At 37.0% G+C, this 23,250-nt stretch overlaps 1 protein-coding gene across 1 annotated transcript in view; it reads right to left on the reverse strand.

Annotated features, from left to right (window-relative positions):
- eRF1 (eukaryotic release factor 1) overlaps positions 1-23,250 on the reverse strand; it is a 323,744-nt gene that overhangs the window by 253,752 nt on the left and 46,742 nt on the right. The gene's annotated exons all lie outside the window — the stretch shown is intronic.

Consider the following 23,250-nt stretch of genomic DNA (forward strand, 5'->3'; position numbering starts at 1 on the left):
TAGGTCTATTAGGTAATATCAGGGCTTACAAATAATTTCATGGAATAAAGGATGCAAATTACTGCTCTTTTGTTTGCTATAATCTGTGGTTTGATACTTATGACTTACCGTGTGTGGGTGCGTGCAGGTGATTTTTTTTTTTTTTTTTGCTTACAACCCCCAAACACAAAAGGTAGTGGAATCTTATTATTCAAATCCAGTGTGCCGGTTACAACTTAAGACAATGCAAGATTTTTGCCAATTTTGGAATGAATTTCTGTAGATTATAATCTTCAGAAAATATATAAAAATGAATGTTTCAAAAAAACAACAACAAAAAACGGAAAATGGAAGGAATAAATGAGAAAAAGTTAGATTGGAAAAATGAACTATGAATGGACAAAGTACTAAATACACTTGTTCAACCTGATTTGAAAGAAAGATAAATTACAGATACTAATTCAGAACATTGCACATGGAAATATCTGTGGAAGGTATGCAGCAGAAGCTGAACTCTATGATGGATTAGGATGAAGTTGCTTGAAGAATTAACTATACTACCTTCTTCATTATCTAGGACTAACCCTCCAGCATTTAATTCAGTTTCATAACACCTACATTCCGTGGAGTCAAAAATGACCATATCTCAAACACTTTATATCATGACCAATTCACTACTTCCCCTTTCTTTTCTATGTTGACCACACACAAATTTCTGATTGAGAATTTTATATTTTAGCCAATAATATCATACATATTGTAAATTATTACACTTTTCACAGCAGAATGTTTTATATTTCTTGCTATCTTTTCCTGATTATTACATTATTGTTCATCTTAAATAGAAGATTGTTTTCCTAAACCTGATGGTTTTTTTGTTCATCACATCAAAACTGCCGATTTTCACATAAAATTTTCACACTAGGGTGCATATACCACACCTAAGAACAGAGTTCTGAATGGAATTCAATATATAATGCATACAGATTGCAAAACTAAAAAAAATTATATTCACAAACACAGTAATAATGAAAATGAAATAAATATCAAATGTCTCTATAGCTTAATTATTGCCCAAATATTTGGTAGATTGCATTATTTTATTTTTATGTAATCACTGATACTATGGTCAATCTACATAAACATTTTTTTTTTTTTTTTTTTTTAAGTGCTTACATTGTGGCATCCATTAGAGATTTTTGACTGAAATTTAATTTTCTGGTGAGAGTATTCCACAGAGAAAACAAAACAGCAGTTACATAAACTCAAACTACAACAGAACCTCAAATCCAGAATCCTTGGGACACTGCACATGCAGGATTTATAAAACCCGTAGTTTTTTGAAAACTGTGCATAATCCAATATTCAGGGACAATTCATACCATTATGTATTCTATATTTGGCAAGCTCAGAGGAGCCTGATATAATTTTAATCCAGATGAAAAGAGAAATTTTTAATTTTACTGATGTGAATTCAGGGAGAGCTTTCAACTGCATAGTAAAAGAATGCTTTTAAATGCTAATTAAATAATCTAAAAATACTGTCACAAACTGTATTTGAATATTTTTATTGGATAATGTTGTTGCTCTAATCCCTAACCTCCAAAATGTGAATCCATGCTACCAGACTGGTGTGGCTAGTAGCATGAATGCCTAAGGAATAAAGGTGGCAATTGTCCAATGGACAGTTACTACCAATTGGACAATTACAACGCTCCAGTAAAAATATTGTTTAATCTGATGTATAAATGGTGCAATATGATTTCAGCAATCAAATTATCTTAAAAAGTAAACATACACTACTGTACTGAACAATGAACTAAATGTCTTGCAAAATGAATTTATTTTTATGGCGCAAATAGCAGCAACACTGACATACAGCCTAGAAAATATGTACAATATGACAAAATTGGTGTTTGGAAATCATCAATAAAACAAGCATATGTATAAATCCTACACTGCAGGGTCTTTTTTTTTTTTTTTTTTTTTTTTTTTTTAAGCTAAGCTCAGCCTATTTACACTTGGCTTTGTATAGCCAACTATCCTCAGAGTAACTGTGAAGTAACATATTTATGGGGTTCTACTATATTTCCATAAGACATGTCTTATCACACAGCTGCCTATAAATGTTTTTTTGTTATTGTTTCATCCTCATCAGTGATCATATAAACACCGTAAATTAAAAAAAAAATAATAATAATAAAGAAGCTCCTCTATAACAGTGATAGTTAATATTGGAAAACTGCTCATAAATTATTTAGTCCCGATGGCTGATGATCAACATTCACACTTTGAATGATTATGGGACTTAGGTTTAGGTTTCACTGGAACATTGGCAACTCAGGCTACCATGTGCCAAAAACAGATCACTGAAAAGAATTCAATGAACTAACAAAATTAGCATTAGTTGAGGGATGATGCAAGAAAGCAAGCTTATACAGCATCAAACAAAAAAAAAAACCCTTCCCATTTCGCCCATTGCAAATGTTTGTCTAGTTCAGCCTTAAATTTATTTAAGGCTTTCAACTTCCACAACAACACATGGAAGTCTGTTCCAGCAATCAACTACTCGTTGGCTAAAGTCAAACTTCCGCACATATATTCTACAGCCGTCTTTCCTCAATTTGAATCTATGCCCCCTCAGTTTCTTAGTCTGAGCAAGTGGAAGTATCCCATCAGCATTGAGCCTGCTCAAACGATTCAAGGCCTTATACACCTCAATCAAATCACCTCGCAGATGCCTAGTCTCCAGATGCTGCAATTTGCAGAACTTAAGCCTTTCTTCATAAGGACACCCCTTCGTTCCTATCACCAATCTTGTTACCCTTCTCTGTATTCATTCTAGTAAATCTACATCCTTCTTAAAATGAAGCACGCAGAGTTACATACAGTACTCAAGGTGTGGCCTGACCACTGCCTTATACAAAGAGATAATCACCTCCTTGTCTCTGCTAGCAATATTCTTATACATCATTAACAAAACTCCATGACCTGCTCTGGCAGCCAGTCTGCACTGCTCAGAGAACTAAATATCTGACTGCAAAATTACCCCAGGTATTTTTCGTTCTTCACCTCCCTGAGTGTAGTACCAGAGTTGGTACGTTTCTCTTGGGTTACTACTACCCATATGCAGTACTTTGCATTTGTCAATGTTAAATTTTAGTTGCCACTTCTCAGCCCATCTGACTAACTTTTCTAGATCCTGTTGCAGTAGCATACTGTCTTTAGTATCATTAACAACCCTGCCAACCTTTGTATCATCTGCAAACTTGGACATTAAGTCTGATATATCTTCATCGATATCACTGATAAATACACAAAACAACAAGGGGGCCCAGCACCGAACCCTGGGGGTGGGGGGACCGCTAATAACATTAGTCCACGTAGAGCAGTGTTAATTTATTACCACTCTCTGCCAACTCCCACTCAACCAGCCCTTTATCCTTTGCAGTAACTTGCCCTTAATGCCATACCTCTCCAATTTGACAGCAGCTTCCATGTGCAACAGTATCAAAAGCTTTCCTGAAATCCAAGTAAAAAAAAGTAAAGTAAAGTAAAGTGCAGCCATTATCAACCCACTGCAGGATGGAAGTCTCCTCAACAATTCATGTTAAGGGAAATGGACCATACTCTGCCACGCTGGTCCAGTGCGGGTTGGCAGATCGACCGTATTCAGCAGTCAGGGGCTTGAACCTCGGTCTACTAAAAGAGCGTGTGCTACTGCACTCCCGCTCCTGCCCACTCGGCTACGGAGGCCGTTTGGTATATGATATCAAAATTATTTTTTGCATCCAGTTCCTTTGTGACCACATCGTAGTATCCAATCAAAATTGTCAGAGAAGACTTCTCCATAACAAACCCATGCTGTGTCTGAACTATTGCTGCTGTCTTGTCTAGGTGATCCTGTATCGCCTCTTTAACCAGTGACTCCATTATTTTCCCTGGAGCAAAAGTTAAAATATCAGGTGTATAATTATTTGTGTCACCCTTTGAACGCCCTTTGTGAATTAGGAATACATTTGCACATCTCCAGTCCATGGGCATCTCCTCTCATTCTAAGGATGCTCTCATAATTATGGCTAAGGGTTTGTTTACTTCCCTTGCTTCCTCCATTATAACTGGATAGATTCCATCTGCCCCAGGTGCCTTTTATGTTTAACTTCAACAATTTCTACTCCACTTTGCTCTCAGTTATCACAAATCACTTAGCTCCCTGTTCGAGTTTGATAAACTTCTGACATTCCTCTGCTTGAATAACTTCTCATGTGTAAATGTAGATGCAAAATACTCATTCAGTTTATCAGCTACTTGAGCAGGATCATCAATAGTCAAACCATCTATGTTAAGTGGACTGACCTCATTCATCTCCTTCCTTCTAGAATTTACATAAGTAAACTCTTTGCTGTTTTTCTTTGTGTCCTTTGCCAAGGATTTCTTTTAATCTGCCTTTGCCTGCTAACCTCCTATGTTACATGATTACATACTAGCTTATACCTGTCGTAGGATTCTGTTGCCTGATAATTTATGCATCCTGTGCATTTTTCTTCTCTGCCACAGGCCTCAATTCAACCAACATTCATTTAGGCCTGAACCTTGAAGAGTATTTATTAGTTGCTATGAAAAGCCTAGTAGTCTCCAACATTAAGTCCCTGAAGGCTTCCCATTCAGAATTCACCATTGGTAACATCATCAGTTGATCCCACTGTGTAGAATTTAAACTGTCGAGACCTCTGTAGTCACCTTTACAAAAACTCTTCCATTTACCCTTGGTTGTAGTTACACCTTTTAAGTAAACCCCACATCAGTATGCTGTGATCATGTCACCTAGTGGTTCCTTTATCTGAAAATTCCTAATGCATGTGTCATCACTGCTGATAATAAGATCAAGGGATTGCCCTCGAACATGTTGCTGTAGAAAACAATCCTCCAATAAATCCACAAAAGCCTTGCTAGCATGCAAGTGACCAACCCACAAGTCACACCAAACAGACTCAATATTGCACTGTCCACCCATGTCAACTAGATGCATTTGTTTAGATTTTATGGGTTTTTTTAACTAACAGCATAACTCCTCCTCCCTTCCTACCTTGTCTGTCCTTCCTGTGCATTGTACTCCCCAAATTCCACTTCTGACACTGCTTATATCTGTGTGACATGTCTCTGATATCCCAACAATATCTACCTTTGATGTCTTGATCAGCACTTCAAATCCATCAATTTTATTTACTATACTTCTAGCATTAGTGTACATGCAAGTATATGTGCACTTGTTCTTACTCTCAGTTACCCTAACACAGCCCATGTATTTACTCTTTCCATGATGACTCGCAGCAGCTCTTGAAATCCCCAGCAACTTGCTCTCTAGTCTGCTGCTTATTACAATAGAAGCAATGCAAGAATCACTTTCACTTCTGCGTGTGGCTACCATTAATCTTTTAGTCTGTGAAATCCCCCAAACTAGCAGTTTTCCGACCCAACTAACACTGCTTCGATAGCATCATCAAATATTCTTGCACCCTTTCTATTTAAGTGCATCCCTGTAGAAGCAGTCTCTCCTGTTATCAAGCACAGACCACGCTGAAAAAAAAATTCTACCCCATGAGCACTGCACAATCTCTCCAGGGCCGAACTGATTGACAAGGCTCTCATCATATACTCCCTCCTATCGTGTCTGGGCAGAATTGCACACACTTTAAAATTTAACCCTAACTTGCAACTTTTTTTCAGCAATGATCTGTACTTGTTAAGTACATCTGCAGATGTCTTACTCTTAAGGTCATTAGTGCCAATGTGTACAACAATCACCTTTTGTGTCCTCAAAAGATATCTGCTCTACAACATCGTCGACATTTGCCCCTGGTAGACATACCCTGGTCCTGTTCCACTTTTTGCATACTATATTCCCCATCTCTCTGACAATAGATGTCACCAACAACAACAACTAGCTCCTGTGGGACCAGCGCATTCTGCCTTGGAGATTGCCTGATGCACAGGAGTGAGCTCTGACACTGAATTGGGCAGCTGAGAGCTCGAAGAAATTAATATAAGCCCCCTCATATTAATTTCTTCGAGGGCATTTTCCCTACACCTCAAACTTTCATAGACACCCATCAGAACGCCAAGTTGACACCTAATTTCTTCACAGTCTCTGCACTTAGAACACACAAAGACATCCTCCTTGGCTATATCATGTCTTGTTCTAGACAGGTCTGCAAACATTTTACATTAGGCCACTACATCAAGATATATAACAAAGGGTATATCAGCAGTATAAAGGATACATTTTTAAGTAAGACTATAGATGTTTAAAGATTTTAAATTAAAAACAGCTGACATATCGTTGTTGGATAAAACTGACTGAGTGTAAAAGGCCCAGTCAGATGACTAAAAGCAATAAAATATGTTCATATCTATAACGTGGACACTCAGTTAAAATATGCTGAATGGTTAAAACATTCACAATTCTCACACATAGGAGTATCATCTGCCCACAGCAGGAGTGGTATTTCTAGCACAAGGGCTACTAGGACCATATTGCACCTATCAACGGTATGGAGTTGAGACAGTGATTATAGATTCATGTCAGAGGCGATCACATAGCTGTATCCCTTTTAGGAAACAGAAAAATTCTGGAAGATTTGCATCATTGCCTATAATATGATGAATTGTTAAAGGTTCTTGAAGATTTCGTAGAATACTGAATGAGGCTTTTCAGGCATCAGTGTATAGCGTACAATCAACAAGAATGTGTTTGATTGTGAGAAAAGAGTTGCATCGGAGGATCGTCTCCTGTGAGTAGATAAAGATGGGTGAGGTGACTGTGACTGAGTTGCACTCTGGATAGGAGGACTTCTTCCTTTCTGTTTGCACGGAAACTGGAAGCCCATAACTGTGGTTCAGATTTTATTTGAAGGAGCTTGTTCTGCAGTTGAGCTTGCCACAGAAGTGTCCACTGTTCCTTACATACATGTCTTATATAGGATCTGTAGTCAATATATGGAACGTAGTAATCTGTCGATGCTCTGTTGGATGATTGTTTTGCTGCATAATCCACTTTTTCATTCCCTGATATCCCCATGTGGCCTGGATCCAACAAAAGATGACTACCTGCTTGTGTTCGTGGATATGCATCAGCTGAGTTTTTATTGTTGTTATTACAAGATGTGTTGGCGAGGAGGAATTTTGCAAGGCTAAAAGTGCACTCCGAGTCTGTATATATTACACTTTTGGATGGACAGATGGATGATATTTTCTAAGGCAAGGTTGATGGCACATAATTCTGCTGTGTAACTGCTGCATTCAGTGGGCAGGGAAAAAGAGATGGTGTTATAGGGAAAGACGGCTGCAGCCCTAACTCCACTTTCCGACTTTGATCCATCAGTGTATACTTTTGTAAAATGTGGATAATTTTGTGTGAGCAGTATGAAGTTGCTGTATTTGCAAGCGAATGTTTTCCCCAGTTTAGGAAATAGCTGTCACAGGATGTTTCAATAGAAGACCATGGAGGATCTCCACTGTTTGAATCTTGGAGGACTTTGTCAAGATGTATATTACAGGTTTGTGATAATGCTGGCAATCTAATGCCACTAGGTTGGACTGCTCTAGGTTTATTTCTATAGTGCATTGAGAACTCTGGATCATTAAGTATTGGCCTAATGGGGTGACTTTGAATTTTGGCTGCATAATTCAGGAGTAACATCTTTTTTCTGAGTCTGAGGGGAGGTTCATGGGCTTCAATATAGAGACTTTATACTACTGGCGATGTTCTGTAAGTACCTACAGAAATCGTGAGGGCAGAATGTTGAATAGGGGCAAGACTTGCTAGCACGCTTTCCCTAGCAGAATCATACACCGGGGCACCATAATCAAGGTGAGATCTGATTAGGGCTCTATACCAGGTGGCGGCAAACTATGGCCTGCGGGTCAAATCCGGGCCCGCCCCCTCTTTTTAATATTGTTTTTAACATGAAAAAAATTAAAAACAAATTAAATTACGCGCTGCAATAGCCGATAGTAGAGTTGAGAATAATGACCGCACGTGGCGCTACTGGCGTCGCATATTCGCATTCTGTCGTCTACCGTAGAACAAGTGTTGCCAGCATTTCTCTCAGTTTTGCTTTAGTGGCGCACGTGGTATTGTCTGTCACGGCACTCTGCGATCTTTTTTTTTTCCCTTTTATTTATTACCCACCGTTTCCGTGTCACCCTCAAGACCAAATATGAAGAGAAAAGTGGACTTCGAATGTCGTGCTTTTAAAGCAGAATGGAGTCTGAATTATTTTGTCATAGAAATAAATGACAAAGTATCATGTTTATCATGTAATGACACAATAGCTGCAAAAAGAGTACAATATTCGTCGTCATTACCGAACTAAACACAACATTCAAAATTCAGAAAATCAGTGGAAGCTAAAATTGGAAAGTTTAAAACGTAATGCATCATCACTACGCAATTTATTCGTTAAAATAAAAAATTATAATGAAGCAGTAACTAAAGTAAGCTTACAAATAGCTCATTTATTAGCCAAGAAAGGGAAACCATTTACCGATGGTGAATTAATTAAATCATGCTTGCTTGTGGCAGCCGAAGAAATGTGTCGAGAGAAAATGGATTTGTTTCGATCTGTCAGTCTTTCGGCGAGAACAACTGTTAGAAGAGTTGAGGACAGCGGGAGCCACATCAAGAGTCAATTAAAAGACAAGGCAAAAATTTCAAATGGTTTTCGTTGGCTCTTGATGAGTCTACAGACATTACTGATACTGCCCAATTGTTGCTGTTTATTCGAGGAGTCAATACTGAGTATGAGGTTACTGAAGAATTAGCTTCTATGAATAGTCTGCATGGAACAACTACAGGTGAAGATATCTTTAAGGAAGTCGAGAAAACGCTAACACAGTACAATTTGCGATGGAATCAGTTAAAAATCTGTTAATTTTTACCACCATCAGTTGTCACAACTGATGGTGTTAAAAATGTGTGTGGAGCAGGGAAAGGATTAGTTGGACAAATTTTTAAGGCTTGTGAAGAAGCTAAAATGTTCAAAACCTCTGGTAATTCATTGTATTATTCACCAGCAGGCTCTTTGTGGGAAACACCTCAATCTGTCATGTGTTATTGAACCAGTTGTGTCAGCGGTTAACTTTATTCACTCTCATGGACTTAACCATCGTCAGTTTTGTGATTTTTTATTAGAGATTGAAGCCGAATATCCTGATTTGCCCTACCATACAGCAGTTCGATGGCTCAGCAATTGAAAAGTTTTGAGATTTTTTGAACTCAGAGAAGCAATAAAAATTTTTCTAAATGAGAAAAACTGCCCACAACCACTAATTATCTAACAATGAATGGCTATGGAAATTAGCATTTGCTACAGACATCGCGTAACGATTTAACTTAAAATTACAGGGGAAAACAGTGCTCATATGTGAAACGTATTCTATTGTAAAGTCATATCGTCAAAAATTTGCATTGTTTGAAACACAAATCACATTAACCCGAGCCTGGTCCACCCTGTTTTTGTCTAATTTGTAACCCTAACTCGAAAGTTGCTCCCCCCGAAGAAAACTAATAATTTTCATAATTTCTACTCAATTTTCCAAATTGAAACTCTCAATATACATAAACAGAAGTATATTCTTTGATTTCCTACCTTTAGCGCTCAGCAAAAACTATTAATACACTCTAAAACAGCAAAAATGTACGATCACATTTCAATTTATTAAATTTTGATGTCGGCAAAACAAGATCCAAGCTTTGAAAATAAAACGCGTTACTTCATTAGTTCAAAAATTCGCGTGTCATCTCGCCGCCTCTGGCTAAAACGAATCAACGCACGCAGAGAGATAATTGACTGGTCAAGCTTACGTCATTAGCGTTACCAAGGTGATCCAAGGAGAAAATGAAACTGTAAACAACTTTCGTGGAAAACAAACAGTTGAGCATCATTACTTGCAAACACTAATTTGCATGGCTCACTCAGAACAGTAGCTTTATTGCTTTTTGTAATTGTTGTACGAAAGAATTGCAACGAATTGGTTTTGAAAAACTAAAATATTGCATTTCCTTTCTTCAATATGTATTAACTAAAAAAAAAAAAAACACAAGGAAATTCATCTACTGGAAGCGGAAAGAAAAAAACTGTCGTAAAACTGATCACTACAATGCACATTTCATAAAAAAAAAAAAAAAGTTCGCTTTATTGTAATTGTTTCTAGAGGACTAAATCGGAACAGCAGTTTCATGGATGTATATTTGATCTTACGAAATTTCAAGAAAATATTTCTATTCATAGCTGCGTTATAAACTTCGAAAACTGATATCGAAGGAACTTCACATGCATCTCACTGGTGTACAAACGAAAAAAAAAAATGCGCAGCTAGTAACAGATTGTGAGAACAATCCGTTACTCGTAGTGAGGGATTGGGAAATTGTAAGTAACTGTTATTGAATACTTCAATATTTCCTTGATATGCATTTGATATCATCAAAAAATTTCCAGAGAAAAATTGAATTTTCATTATCACACAACGCCCGAAAAATTCACCATAAAATGTCATGTGTTTCAATGTTTGAATTCCATTCTGAGCTGCAAATGTAATTTGACTTCTCTTGCGCTGACAGAGTATCCGTTCACCGAATGAAGAAAAACAGGGTTATTTTCATGAAATTTCCAATTCCCTTCTTTCACTTGAGGGGAAAAAACTCCTTAGGGGAGGGAGTCCACCCTTTCTAGTCCGACCCTGGAGGGAGGGGGGGGGAGAGAGAGAGAGAGAGAGAGAGAGAGAGAGAGAGAGAGAGAGAGAGAGAGAGATAAAAAATACCCTTTTGGTGGGCAGAAGGCCAAGAGCGCTAACTTTCATTTATTTTATTTATTATTATTTATTTATTTTATTATATATATATTTTTTTTTTCTTGTGTTATTCTAGCAATCCATCCTGGATTGGGGCTTCCCTGGGCCGGGATAGTGCTTCTCCTCTTTTCTCCTTCCCTCTCTTCATCTTATACAAGTTTCTTTCCTCCCTGGGAAACTTTTTTTTTTTTTTTTTTGGCTGATGCTGCATAAGCTCATACACTTGCTTTCTTGCATCACATGCCACTACTACTACTACTACTAGTAGTTCCCCAGGGAGGAGGGCGTGCAGTTAGTAGGGGAGATCTTGCCCTCCTGCTAGGGACGAGTACCTGGAGGCAGTCGTCCAGGTGATCGCTGCTTCCAGGTAGCCAGAATGCCCAAATACAACATCACAATACGGAACACACACAAGCTCACAAACAGTAAAAAACAGTATAATAAAAAAAAAACAGCATTGCAGCTCTAAGTCAACTTCATCCTAGGATGCCGAAACTGCAATTGTTTTAGAGAACAATATTTCGCATTTTTACTTTCTAACATTATTTTGCATTATAGCTCTGTTACAATATTTTGCTTCGTTTCTTTATATTATTGCTGTAGCAAACGATATCGGTGTGCACGACGTTTCATGACAGATGCTGGAGTTCTAATTAGTCAGTTCATCCTAGGATGCGGAAGTACTAATTAGTCCGATTTTGTTCTGGTGCTCATTTGATAAAAAATCCAGAATAATTCCTCTGGAAATATTAGATAGTGAACTGCATTATAAATTTCAAACATCGCTGTATTGCTTATCCTTTGAGTGACCGCATGTTTTCACCTTGTACAATTGTTTTATTTGGACACTTTCTTCCAGTCAGTAAAATCATTATTATACATATAAAGTAATTCATTATGTTGGGGGAAACCGTTTTTGCTCCTAATTGATGTAGCACTTTCGAATTTCGCAAAGTGGATTATTTGAACACAACATACATTAGAAGGTCGGTAAAAGAGTTGATAATTGATGGGCAGCATTCCGACAAACAAATTTTCTGTTTATATTACGTGATGACCACATGGTCAGAGATCCCGAAATAAAGAGAGAGAATACAAGAAACCGCACTGCATTTAGGTCACCGACTCATCTGCCAAAAACCACAGTAAAACAATAAAAGTGATGGGGAGTAAGTCTATTTGTCAGCGGAGTTTATCTGTTTTTTGCAGTTCAGAACAGCATTATGATGGTGGATAGTGAATTTATTCGGCTTCTGAGCTAAAACAGAATTTCTCCCTTTGCGATGACATCAAAGCGTAACAAGCAAATATCTTCTAACGATACTTTTTGAGCAGCCATTAGTTGTAATCTGTTAGCTTTGTATTGTTACAAATATTGCAGTTCACAAATATGAACAATACACATTTCAAGAAAGAAAGAAATTCATAGCGGATGATTTTGTTTTTCTTTCTTTTGATGCACCAGTTTCGAAGTTTATAACGCAGCTATAAATAGAAATATTTTCTCGAAATTTGGTTAGAAGATCAAACCTAGGAAACTGCTGTTCTGATATTGTTTACTAAAAACAATTACAATAAAGCAAACTTTTTTTTTTTTATCAAATGCGCATTGCAGTGTTATCTGTGATATATCAGTATAATGCAGTGAAATATCAGTTTTACACCAGTTTTTCCCCGTTTCCAACAGATGAATTTCCTTGATCTTCTGTTCGTAGGAGCAATACACATTGAAGATAGGATATACGATCTGTTCACCTTCCATAAACTGTTATTGGTACTGTATGGCTTTATTGCTTCTTATGTCAAAAACAGTAGCTCCTGTGCGTCTTTTGTTTATTTACACTTCTCCCTTACTGGTGACGTGATATATACCTCCCACGCTTCGCTCGTATTCACGCGGAGTTGTTTATCAGAACTGCTCCTCTCCGTAAAAAGAAATTCGCGCGCTTTACACCAAGAAACGAATCAAGTGTCGGGTTTCATAAGCTCTAGGCTGGTTAGGGCGGGGGTAAAAAAATTGATTGAAAAAGGCCTAAAAAATTGCATACTTGATGTCACATTTTTGTCATTTGTGTGAAATTCAATAGAAGGTTTTGAAAATTTAAGTGGGAAAATTCAAGAAAACAGTTCTGGCTCCAACTATAGCGAGTTTCAGCTCTGTAATTAGAGTAAAAATTATAGAATTAACTTGCTGAACCCAGTTGGGGCTGGTACGTACCCCAGCGGGCGGGGATATGGTTAACCAAGTTTGACCATTTTTCATGATGTAAAAAATTTCAAATATTAGCGAAATCCTCATTCCCAAAAAATATCGCCGCGGATATATTTTGTGAACTTAAACTACAGTTACAACAGCGTTTTTCGGATCTTGATCCAAGTGCAAAAGACATTTCCATATTTCAAAATCCATTTGGCTGTACAATTGAGGAGCTTCCATCAGACCTTCAATTGGAAGTGATTGATCTGCAAAATGATGATATGCTAATGGTTAGGTTTAAAGAAATGGATCTAACCCAATTCTATAAATATCTTTCGGAAGATAAATATGGTCAATTTAAAATCATATGCACGGGGATTTATATCTGTATTTGGGAGTACTTACCAATGTGAAAAGACATTTTCGAAAATTAAATATGTAAAATCGCAATACAGATCATTATTAACGGATGACCATTTGCAAACAACTTTAATGACAGGAAGTACTAACTTTGAACTCCATTATGATGAAATATCTCAGAAAAAACAATTACATTCATCGCATTAGTACAAAATTTAACCAGTTCTATAATACATTAATAAATGGAAATATTTTATTCATTTTTTTGTGTCAGCACGTGTATAAATATTATACACGTGCTGACACAAAAATCTTCGAGTAAATATCTTCGAGCTTGTTAGCTGGCCCGCCGAGCCTAAAAATTTTACGATCTGGCCCTTTCCAAAAAAAGTTTGCCGTCCCCTGCTCCATACAAGTGAAGTAAGGTGTAATGAACTGCACCCCATGATGTAGAAGAGAACTCTTAGCAAATTAATTTTTTTTCTGGCAGATAGTGCATAGATGTTTGATGTGTTCTGAAAAGGTCAATTTATTATCAAAAATCACACCAAGATGATGAACACTGTTCACAACTGTGAGAGGTTGATTTCTTAAGTGTATTTCCGGATCTGGGTGCATCTTTCATTTGTTACAAAAATGAATGACATTTGATTTCTGATAAGACAGTCTAACCACTCTGTGCCACCCATAGTTCGATATTATTAATTGTTGTTTGCAGTTGCCTCTCAATAAAGTTCATGTTTTGCGAGCTGCAAGAGACAGTCAAGTCATCAGCATAAAGGTATGAATAATTGGGAATAATTTTGGTCATCTGATTTGTTCTTATTGCAAACAAGGTTGCACTAAGAACAGAACCCCGAGGGACTCCTTGTATATATGTTTTGGAAAGGACTTGCCGATAGCAAACTTGAAAGGTCCTCTGCTGTAGGAATTTCTGTATGAAGTAAGGCAAGTGACCTCTCAGATTCAGGGAATGAAGATCTCTCAGGATACCAAAATGCCAAGTGGTGTAAAAGGCTTTCTCCATATTGAGACATGCCATGACAAGATGTTTATTTTGAATAAATGCATTCCTAATATTTGTTTCTGCTTTGATCAAGGGATGATCGGTTTTTCCTGAAACCAAATTGATTATCAGATATATTTTGGGAATCAAGGTACCAATATTAGTCGACTGTGTATTATTTTTTCTAAGGTTTCACTTAAACAGCTGGTGAGAGAAATGCATATATAATTATTAGGAATAGAGAGATCTTTCCCTGGTTTGGGTATTGCCAGTACAAAAGAGTGACGTCAGGAACTGAGTAATGAACGTTACATGAAGATGCGATTATAGATGGTCAGTAGCAAAGATAGTGATTTATTATCTATGTGTTGTAGCATTATGTAGTATATTTCATCAGGGCCAGCAGCACTGTTCTTTGCAGTGGATAGAGCTTCTTTAAGTTCTAGCACAGTGAGTGGTTGATTGTACGGCAGCAAGGATTTGGTTCTGAAATTCAGATGAGATTTTTCGGCTGAAGTCAATCTTCTGAAATGATGGTTCGTATGCCGTTGATTCAAATAACTGCGAAAATACTGTGCCTAGGGCATCTGCAATCTCTGCAGGAGTAGTGGACAGTTCCAGTCCATTCCGGGAGATAAGTGGGGAGGACAATGGGGGGAATTTCCATTTAATTGCCCGATTTTTCTCCATATAATTCTAATGTCAATATTTTTATTAATTTCAGTTGAGAATCGAATCCAAGAGTTTTTTTACTTTCTTCCTAATGTGGCAGGCCTTAGCTCTAAGTTGCTTGTAGTTTATAAGGTTAGCAGTGGTAGGGTATTTGTGGAATAAATTCCATGCACGGTTTTTTTGCATTCCACCAATAGCTGCAGCTACTAGGGTCTGTTTTGTAATATGGTTGGCAGCTTTGTCAATTGGATGATATTCAATGGTCTGATTGTCGAAGGATACATGAAAAGTGTACTCCCAATCTGCCTTGGAAAATTTCCATTTTGTGCTGCTTTCTGAAGTTATGCAGAGTGAAGTTTGTATTTTACAGATTATTGGGTAGTGGTCGCTGTTGAGCAGATCATCCAGAGCAGTCCACTCAATACTAGGGAAGGGGATTGGAGAGCAGATGGATAGGTCTATTGCAGAGACTGTTCCTGTTAGGAAGGAACAGGAATAAGTTGGTGAGCCAGTATTTAATATGGTTAGATTTTGTCTGTCAACAAGCATTTCAATGAGTTGTCCTCTGCACTGGGAGATCTCCAACAATGGATTGTGTCCATTGAAGTCACCCAATAAACAGAAAGGGGTTGGCAATGGCAGAATGAGATCTTCAAGTTCTTGAAAAGTACAAGGATAACTGGGTGGCAGGCAGATAGAAGCTAGTGTTTGACTAAGGCCAATCACTATTCACGTGGCAACAGCTTCAATTTGTAGTTGGCAGTTGGTAGCAGAATGCGTTTACAAGGGAATCTTGAGTCTACTCCTCCATGAGCATTTGTGGAATGCTTACAAGAGACGTATTTAACTGAGGTGTCAAATATGTATCTTGTAAGCAGATTCCAATTGGATTATGGTTCATAATTATTTCGTGAATGTCGTAAATATTGCTGCGAAAGCCTCTGCAGTTCCATTGGACGATGTTTTTCATTGTTTGGGTTTAAATGGAGAAGCTGTGTGTGTGACTGCTTTTTGGAAGTCTGTTTCAGGCGGTCAACTTTCATTTTCTCTCTTTGAAAAAAAAAAAAAAAAAAAAAAAAAAGTCTGGTATCTATTTCGTCTTCTGGATGGATTTCCCAGAATGGTTTAATTTTCTTCTTGATTGCAAGTCTCATTTGTGTCCATAGTGGAAGAAGATTCAGCATGCTGTTTGTTAAAGAGATCAGAGTGTTCTCTTTGAGCAGGTCTTGCAGAAGTTGCATGAGCAACAAGTGGTATCATGACTGGCGTGTTACTGGATCTGTTTGAAGTCTGTTGCTTAAAGGACTGAGATACAGAAGAGAGTATAGATCGAGCCCATTCAGAAATAGAGATGCTTGGTGGTATTGATGTATCAGTCTGAACGGATATTGTATGAAATCTTTTGGCAGCATTAGCATATGTATATTTAGGCATCAGTTGCTGTATTTGTTTTCTTGCTTCTGAAAATGACTTTTTTTTTCTATCTTGTACTTCTGGATTTTCAATTCATATTTCCACTGGTCACATGTTTCAGAAAAGGCTGCATGGTTGCCTTAACAATTAGGACAGAATAAGGACTGTGATTTACAATCAGCTTGGGCATGCTCCGAGCCACAGTTATGGCATACAGCATCACCTCGACAGACCGTTCAGGAGTGTCCAAATTTCTGACATTTATAACATCTTAATGGATTTCGAATATACGGGCGAATGCGGCAGTTCAGATACCCGGCTTTCACCGATGAGAGTAGGTTTGACGAACTAAATGTCAGTATGATGCTACAAGTTGGGATTAGTTCACCATCTTTCTTCAGCATAATTCTTCTTGCTTGTGTGACCTTCTGATCTTGTAATTCATTTACAATTTCCTCCTCTGAGACATTCATTAGGTCTCATTCTGAGATGATACCTTTGGAGGTATTGAGTGTAGCATGTGGTGATACCTTGACTGGAGTTCCACTGAATGTTGCGAGTTTAAAAAGGGACTCTGTGTTTGGAGCTGGTAGTCTCAACCAGTAAGTCACCAGATCTAAGACATCTCACCATTTTTGGGGAACCTGCTACACTTTCCACACACTTCTGTATGAGAAATGGTGATAGATTGCCTAAGGCCTGATTCGTTAAAGAATGCAAAATCAGGAAACTTGGATGTTCTACTCTGGAAGCATCCGTCTTCAGTCTTTCTGTTGGTCGAGTCATCATTGGGTTGGTGCAAATCCATTGAATTTGGATTTGCTGTCTGAATCGGTGGATAGTTGTCGTAATCCATATTTTACTCCTTTTGGCTCTGGGGGTTTGCTTTACCACCCAGGTTTCCGGCCCCACATGGGGAGGTAGGAGCAGTGCCACGAGGTGACCAAGCAGCTGAGTTAGTAAGTTAGTACTAATAGAAAATGAAACAGAAAGGTGGTTTTCCTTTCTGGGTTTCTGCCTACTTCTTATAGTGAAAGAGAGCTACTCTGATATAGAAATCAAGAAAACGGTGTTTGAAACTAAAAATAGAAACTCTTTGCTTAAATGCTCTTTTTAGAAAACACTTAGAGACACACTAGAATTGCTTGGTCACGGAACACTTGGCACCTGGGGCCATGCACACAGGGAGGAGAGCAGGGGAGCATATAGAGAGATTGATTGCAGTAAATGTATGAGTAAGGGTGTGGAAGGTGTTATATCCCACACTTAGAAGGGCCAGGTCGTTGTTTTTGAGCATGTGCTCAATAGTCTGACCCCTTCCATTGATGTCAGCACTAACCCACAGAGTACTATACTTAAATCCCCTAGTAAGAGAAAATGGGATAGCAACTGCTTAATGATATCACCAAGATCTGCCTGGGAGATTTCCCAGGTGGCAAATAGATGGAAAAAACAATTAAGAAAATCCCTACTGTCAGTCACCCTGCTACACCAATCGGTAGTAACTGACATGACTTTTTGAAAAGTAGTATGATTACCCACAAGAATGGAGACTCCTCCATGGGCAGGTTCATCCCTAGCTCTATCTTTGCAAATAATGGAGCAGCTATACAAGCAAGGGTCCTCATTTGCCTTTCGATACATCTCCTGTAAGGAAAAATGTGTTTGCTCATGCTTACACAGGAGGTCCTTGATGTCCTCAATATTCCAACAGAATCCATGGCAATTTGATAATAAAAATTTGAAAGTGGTCATTCTTTCGATTTTCAGAGTCCACCTGACAGCTTCTGAAGGGCCGAAGGCTTTGTTTTCTCAGTCCTGGATTTATCTTTCTTTGAAAAGAAAGGACAATGACCTATATTATTTCTTCCTCTTCTTCAAAGATAGTCATTTGGTGACTACTCGACTTCAACATCCATTTGTTCTTTTGTTGCGTGTGGCTCCTCTTTCTCTCTCTTTTTTTATTTCCCACTTTTTTTGGTAGTGGGGGAACACTAGGAGGTACTGAATTGGAGTGGCAGCTGCCTGTTTTTTGGGTGGGTTTTTAAGAACTCGAAATGCACACAACAGGAATGAATGACTCCTTTGGGAGAACACTCATATCAGTTTGAATTACAATGGAATGCTTTGCTGCTACTTTCTCAGCATATGTAGCTTTACTGCTATTTATTGGCTTCACTGCTTTCCTTGCCTCCTGGTAGTATAGGTTCAGCTTTTGCCTTGAGTCTATCTTTTACCTCTTTCCACTACTAGCATGCTCTTGAGTATGCAGGGTGTTCTCCCTGGCAGTTGAAGCATACAGGTTTCATAGCTGAACATCCCATAATTTTGTAGTCCTTTGCACCACATCAAGCACATGCAAGGGGACCAACAACAGGCCATTTTCAAGTGTGCGTATTTTTGACACGAAGCATCTTAAGGGATTTGGTATATATGGCTTTACTGGGAGGTGCAAGTACCAAGCTTTAATTTCAATAAGAGATATTGGCATATTAAAAGTGAGGATGAGGTTTCTAGATTGCCATTCCTATGCATGAATATTCTCTTTACAGCTGTCATTCCTTGTGGTCGTAATGTGGTAAGATAAAAAAGGATGAGAATCTTGCATAGCTCTGATCTTTTGATCTCAATCCTGCATCTTTGTACAATGACCAGGTTTGATAAATTTCAATGTCACTGAAACATGCCTGAAAAGTAAATGAAGTGTCCATGTGTTTTTTTTTTTTTTTTTTTTTTTTTTTTGTTGAAATGGGGATGATCTCTGTGGGATTGATTTCAACCTTTGCAGCTGAAGGGTTAAGGGAAGGAACATCCCAGATGTATAGTCATTATTTCATGTAAAGTAGATTTGTTACTTGCCCAGTCAGAAGCTGTGGCTGAGAGTGAAAGAAAACCTAATATTTCAATGAATATTTGTGATATATTTATGCCAAGAAAAATTAGAAATCAGGAGCACTAGTAAAGTAATGTGAATTGTTTAGAGATCCAAGTGCCACCAAAGATGAGCATGGGAATAGCAGACTTAAGAGAAATAAGATGGGGCTGAGTCACGAAAAGATTTTTCTCCCAAGAAGGATTTCTTTCCTTTTCCCACACTGAAAATTCTGTTATTAGTATTTAAATTTACTGGTGATAAATATTTGAGATGTATCTGTATGGGAAGTTTTTTAAACTAAGAAGTGCAATGTAATGTATAAGAAACAGTCAAAAAACAACACACACAATGGGCTAGAGTTCCTTTCCTTTTTTTTTAATTTATGTGACCATTTTTGCCATAATTATTCTATAACGAGTTATCAATGAATATCCTAATCTACAAATTTATTATTTTTTAAATTTTTTACAAATAAAAGAAATAGCTGAACAAAAAGACCATCAGTAAAGATTCATATCTGCTCAAGACCAAGAGACTTGCATTACTTCAAAACTACAGAAAAGTGCCTCAAGTTTACAGGCAAGAGAAAGTTTCAAGAGTGACAACAATATCAATAATATTAATAAGGGTTTTGGCAAAATGATCAAGACAGACATATATAACACCCTGTTAAATAATGAATATAATAGCAATATCAGAAGAAAGTTTATTAACCCTTTCACAAGTACCCATGAATACAAACATTTCATGTCAGCTGTATGGGATATGCATGTATATACACATGCAGATCATTTCAGATGTCCATTTATATATGGATGTCTGGAAATCTTCAAATAAGTGTTTCCCTATCTTAAATGTTTTTCCAAGTAACTGGAAAAGATTTATAACAGACAGCGGTAAGAAAATCGTTTTGAAAATCAGAATGAAAACTAATACCTGCTATTGTCAGGTGTCTGAACTGGTCATAAAAAAGCCAGAAATGAATAAATTCTTGGGAATTGTGATCTATAAGCTGAAATTGAATTGAAACAAACATAGAGGATATTACTATATTAAAAATAAGTAAAACAAGCTTATTTTTAATGATTTTTTTCTACAACTGTCATTACAATCTCCTAATGTTGGTCAAAGTCAAAATAAAATAAGTTATTTTAAAAAGATATTGACAAATTGGTCATTTTCATTAAACTTCAAATTCCCAAATAAACTCACTCCACAGAACACACCACCATAAAAACTCACTGCCATGCATATCCAGGAACTGTAAGATTACAGATATATACACTGGGTCCCAAAACGTCTCGCATATAAAACAAAAATAAGGGTAGAAATGTGTCAATCTGACAGAAACCTTCCAAACATGTAAAGAATATTTTAAAGGGGTTATTGATTTGGATAAAACACAAATAGATGATCACAATCCTAAAACAAAATGCCAGTCCTTGTTACTATTATTAATTATAATACAGTGGATCCCCGCTTTACAATATTAATCCGTTCCAGAGACACTATCATATCATGAAAATATCGTAATGTGAACCTAACAACAGTTTTCTGGTAATTCGTTCCGAGACCTTGGAAGTTGATATTTTTGCTAGGTAACCAAGCTATTTACCTCTCTAAAAGAGGATTTTTATGATGGAAATTATACATACTGATTCAAAAATTGATTAAAACTAATATATTGATTAAAGCACAACACAAAAAAATCACTTCAACGAAATGATGCAAAAACAAAACACGAGGCCAACACATTTACAAATGCTGCTATTACCTGAGAGGAAGGACCATGTGGTCCAGTCAGAGACAATCTTACGTCCATCCCATCTTAAAGTGAAATAAGTAGGTACCGGTTTAAATCAGCTGCTTTAATTTCATAAAACCAATTGAAATCATTAAAATGCATTATACTTTCATCATTATCATATGTTCGGCTATAAGAATCAATTTTGAACACCATCGTGATATTTTTCTAAAGCACATTTCTAGAGATCACAACCATAAAACAATAAAAACAAATTTGCAGTTTTACTGGGCTTTTCTGTTAGTGCAATCTATTATAAATGAGTAGTAAACTCAATCTAATTGCATTTGCAATAGTACAGATAGCTGGAATTCTGTGGGTTTTTACATTATTATGGTGAAATGCGTTTCCCCTTCCTCTTCAATCACATAAAAAAACAGGCACCTCTGTAGCCAGGTGGGCAGGAGTGGCAGTGAGTAGCATATGTTTCTTGATTAGACCGGGGTTCGAGCCAGTGACCACCAAATACGGAGGATGCAGAAAGGTCAGGGAATGACCACAGCATATCCCCTGAGCAATATGGCCTTAGTTGCTAATGCTCCTAAAAACCAAATAACAACAAACAACATAAAAAACAAACAAATTTTCAGAATCTTCTCTTCATTCCTATTTTTTAAGCTTTGTAAATTTGTTATTCCATATCTCACCTGCACATATGTTAGTTGCAATTTGTGCATGCGTGTTCTTCGTTATTGATTGCTTATTTTTTTTTTGTTTTAAATTTTAATACAAAAAAAAGTCAGTGAACAGAAATATCAATTAATTAGTATGTACATATTACACTATTAATTAAGCTATGTACGTAAGCTTAAATTTATTTTTATTTTGCTAACCTGTGGAAAATATTCTTCCGATTTTTACATATCATTTAATTTTGTTAATTGGTAATGTAATAAAATGTAAATTTGTGATCTTTACTTTTATAGCCTGTGGATAATATTTCTCTTATTATCACTTATTAGAATCGCCGTTTAGTTCAATTTGCAAATGTGATCACAATGACTGGCACTTGCCACATATCGTATAGTGAACGGTATTTTTCTATGGAGAATGATTTGATTGTATAGTGAACCAATCGTAAAGCGGGGGTCCACTATACTGACTCCTATAGATTTCTTCATAATCTGTTATGCCAATATTTAGAGTAGTACAGGTTTATTTCTTTTAAAGTTGAATGTGTTATTAGATTATAACTACTCAAGATACAGGTATTATCAAGTAGTTATAATACCTAATAGTTATAATACCTGATTATGAAAAAAAGACTAAGTAGTTATAATACAGATATTATCTCTTAGTCTGTTTTTCATAATCTGCACATTCCTCTAGGATCAATTCGATTGTTAGCACCTTATTACAGTTAGGGCACATTGGTAGGTCTCCTACTTGGAGTAATAAGACATGAGTAATATGTCTGACCCCAGACCAATTAGAACAACCTCATAGACTGTTAAAAACTAGTTGTCAATTTTCAGTTTGATAGGAGCAAACCTAGAACAAATTTTTCAAAATCAGAGGTTTTGCCACTGGACTCTGCTTTTGTTGTAAATCACTTTTATAGTCTTCAGACAACTTAATACTTATTGCTGTCTGAAGCTAATGCCTTCATAAGTTGTGCTTTTTAGGCTTCTTGGTCTGCTGCTGCTCTCATTTCCTGATACTTCTGTGTGTCCTAGTATCCTACAAAATTTAATATTTACTTTGGTTTACTATATTTGTTATTAACTCTAATATGGTGGTGTCATATTGTGCATGTCCTAAGCTTGTATGTCCACTGTTTGGATGGTCCTAAGAAAATCTGTAGATTATTCAATATCTACTGGGAATGGTTCTGAAGTACATGATTGCCTTTTGGACCCGCAGTAATTCTGCAGTTTGTATGACAGTGATCATTAGAAAAGATGATACTATTCCTACATGATTTTCTGATTTAGAGCCATCAGTGGTACATGACTGCTGAATTGTGTTCAGTTGTTGCATGCCATTGTTAGAAATAATATGTAGAGCTTACTTTTCCAGTTGTGTAAAGAGATATCAGGAATGTTTTAATCATTCTATGGTAGTAATCCACACAATGCCATTACAATGTGGGA

This window comes from Mastigoproctus giganteus, chromosome 7 (genome assembly GCF_048544385.1).
Source record: "Mastigoproctus giganteus isolate SK-2022 chromosome 7, ASM4854438v1, whole genome shotgun sequence".
Lineage (NCBI taxonomy): Eukaryota > Metazoa > Arthropoda > Arachnida > Uropygi > Thelyphonidae > Mastigoproctus > Mastigoproctus giganteus.